Source organism: Sinocyclocheilus grahami, unplaced genomic scaffold, assembly GCF_001515645.1.
Source record: "Sinocyclocheilus grahami isolate Dianchi unplaced genomic scaffold, SAMN03320097.WGS_v1.1 scaffold10.1, whole genome shotgun sequence".
Taxonomy (NCBI): Eukaryota; Metazoa; Chordata; class Actinopteri; order Cypriniformes; family Cyprinidae; genus Sinocyclocheilus; species Sinocyclocheilus grahami.
In genome coordinates this window covers 1,045,691-1,049,059 of record NW_015505189.1, presented here as the reverse complement: position 1 = coordinate 1,049,059, position 3,369 = coordinate 1,045,691, and the positions used below count along the sequence as shown (strand labels likewise).

Here is a 3,369-nt window from a genome sequence, read left to right as displayed (position 1 = left end):
CAAAAGAGGAACTCCCGTTCACAAAATTCAAATCACAAATAATACTACTGATGAAAAAGAACGGGTTGAATGTTAACTACTTTCGTTTCCATATAACTATAAACTACGATAAAAGTTCATCAGCGTGCATTGATTAACAGCATGTTGTAAGGCAAAAAAAAAAAAAAACGTGCTTGTGCAACCAACTGAGAAAGTTAATCGCAAGAGAGCGAGCAGTGGGAAGAATGAGTCTGGAGCCCTGAATTGCCCCGCTCCCTCTGTCAATGATCTAGCACCCCCTCAGCACATGCGTTCAAAATTCTCTGGAGCCGCACCTGGTACATCGATGTATTTTTGAAAAGCAAAAATTAGGTTTGTCCAACTCTAAACCCAGTCCCCAAGTAAATTAGGTTATTAAATACAAAACTAGCAAAACGAGTTGCGCGGTGTCCCCACCACTTTTCAAAGCAAAGTTACGCCACTGATTCAATATCAATATGTATCGCAATATAATTTATTTCAATAACTGTGACATGATTTTTAAACACATTTCCGATATTTCGATATAATGTTACCAGTTTCCCATACATTGATTTATTTGTGCCGTTTGACTTCGTTGAATAAACGAGCACTGCATGTTTCAAAATCATAACACAGTGTTGATATATGAATGTATTTTATGGGTGTTTTATATGAATGTATCTCTGAAGGGAACCGACTGTCTTCAGAAAAGTTTCGATGGTATTTTCATTTGATCTGATAAAGTAGCGTTCATGAGCGGAGCTGCTGTGATTACAGCCATTACTGGAGAAAGCGCTAGTTCTATCACTCTAAAAGCGCCTCCTGCTGCCAGACAATGAGTTTGCATTTTAAATAAGCCCGTTTCCAGCAACGTTTCCAGTTTTTGTTGTTCAATTTTAGGGATGCACCGATATGAAATTTTTGGCCGATACCGATAACCGATTATTCTTTATTTTTGAAAGCCGATAACCGATATGTTGGCCGATAAATCTATATCCAAATTGTTATATACTTTTTGAGAGCCTGATTACAAAAAAGGTCTCATCATTAAAAGCCACATCCCAAACACTTCAACATAAGCAGCCTAGTTTGAACGGTGTACGTTTTAAAAATATTTTTACTCTCCCATTACCAAATTTAGTCATAAAAAAGTCTTACAAATAAATAAAATAATGCATAAATAATGCAAACAAGTCACTGGACATCATTACACGTGTAAAGAATCAAAATGAATGCGCCATAGATCAATAAAACGGAATAGCCTCTGCACGGACAATAATTAAATGATTTTAAGTACTAAACCATATTGTTGATGAAAATAATAAGAGAAAAATACAAGTGGTTGTTGTTATTAATAATATATCAATGATTTTGAAAAAGTAACAAATTAATACCACTGTTTTAAATAGCAGCCATTGAGCTGCAGCTCAAGTATAAGAATAATCAGCCTACACTACCAGTCAAAAGTTTTTGAACTGTAAGATTAAAAAAAAAAATTTTTTTTTATTTTTTTTTTAAGAATTCTCTTCTGCTCACCAAGGCTGCATTTATTTGATCCAAAGTACAGCAAAACGTTGAAATATTTGTACTATTTAAAATTGCTTTCTATTTGAATAGATTCTAAAATGTGATTTATTCCTGTGATCATACATAGCTACATTTTCAGCATTTTCAGAAATTAATACTTTTATTTAGCAAGGATGCTTAAAATGGATCAAAAGTGATGATAAAGGCATTTATAATGTTACAAAAGATTTCTATTTCAGATAAATAGTGTTCATATCGATATCGGAATTATATCGTATCGACCGATATTAAGAAATATATCATGATATCAATTTTGGCCATAACGTCCAGCCCTAGCTTAACTTTATGAAAAGGTTTGTTACACATTATGACGGCAGGGCTGTCTATTTTGTTCAAGGTTTGGTGACATCCCACCCTGATCCATATTGCGCAAGCACTGGACAGAGAACAGAGTGGCTCCCATGATTGAGCTGACAATCCAGACCGATGAAAAGGAAGGGGTCATTGTTCCAATAGCACAATAGACAGTTTGTTCAGAAAGTTCAGAAAACTTGCAGCTGCAGTAGCTGCCAAAACTGAAAGCAGGGGGCACTGTATACTTGAACAGTGATCATGTAACCTTCATGTGTACCCGTGGGTACCCCAAACTTGGATTACATTGCATTCAATGTATTGTTTTTAATCAATGTATCATTCCCTGGGAATCTAACCCATGACCTTGGCGCTGCTAATGCCCTGCTCTATTGTTTGAGCTATAAGAATACTCAGCAACATTTGGCCACTAAACTAATCCATAAACTTTTTGTGCTCTATCAGAGAAAGATATAAACCTTGACCTTGGGACACCAAACTGTTCCTCAAATAAATTAAAACTGACCCATACATTTAAAACATCTTCTATTCACTTTGGCTGTGGCTCAAACCCTAGTGTGCTGCCTAACGAGACTAGATATTCGGACATCGTGTTCTTGAGCATTTTGAGGAAACAAAATTATGCTCAAAAATGCTTTGCAGCAAAGAAGCGCACTAGGTTTTGTCACACAGCCTTTGTTTGCGATTGACTGTGCGCACTTTTATACGATGTAACCACGCTAGAATGAGATCAAAGTTTTACCTGAACGAAATGTCCCGCTGTTCGTGCCATTTTGTTCAGCGTCTCACATTCACTCGTAGCGATTGCAAAAACTCCTCGGTTTGCCGGTAATACCTAGAACTTTTCCCTAAACTTCCAGGCATGTCCGTTCAAGCGGGGTAAATCCCTCCCTACTTACTTGATGAGAACTCTCTCTCTCTCTCTCTCTCTCTCTCTCTCTCTCTCTCTCTCTCTCTGGCAGAAGGTTGAGCTAGTTGCCATGGAGACGGATTATTTTGACCCCCCCCCTCTCCAGTTCTCGCGCTCCCACACGAAACGTTAAACAGGCTCTTCTTCACATGAGCCACATGGATCTGAACTTCATATGTTACAATGTCACAATGGCAAATTAAGTGCTGTTAAAATAAGTGCCTTTCACATTTCACACATAACTATTTTGTCTGGTGGTTCCTTCATCCTTCCCCAGGAAAAACAACAACAGGGCAGAATAGCTCCTTATTTGGACAGGAATAAAAAGCCCATCGTACAAAGCGGTCTCCCAGGACACCGAAGAATACTTGCGGGGGCTCGAAGAGAGATCCATATTAATTGGGCGAATCGTTAACACTGACAATAATACTATTCCGCTTTACTTTTTTTGTAAATAAAATCTCCTGCAAACGCGCGCGAATCTCAGTACTTAACAAAAACCACATTATCCGGTGACCACAAAAAAAACGGATGAGCTAACTTACCCGATAAACAACTAA

At 37.7% G+C, this 3,369-nt stretch overlaps 1 protein-coding gene across 2 annotated transcripts in view; it reads right to left on the bottom strand.

Annotated features, from left to right (window-relative positions):
* LOC107593270 (suppression of tumorigenicity 5 protein-like) overlaps window positions 1-2,799 on the bottom strand; it is a 76,274-nt gene extending 73,475 nt beyond the window's left edge. For both annotated transcript variants that reach the window (XM_016282932.1, XM_016282923.1), the window contains exon 1: window positions 2,642-2,799. The gene's annotated coding sequence lies outside the window, so the exon portion shown is untranslated. The remainder of the gene's footprint in view (window positions 1-2,641) is intronic.
* Between the last annotated feature and the right edge of the window lie 570 nt (window positions 2,800-3,369).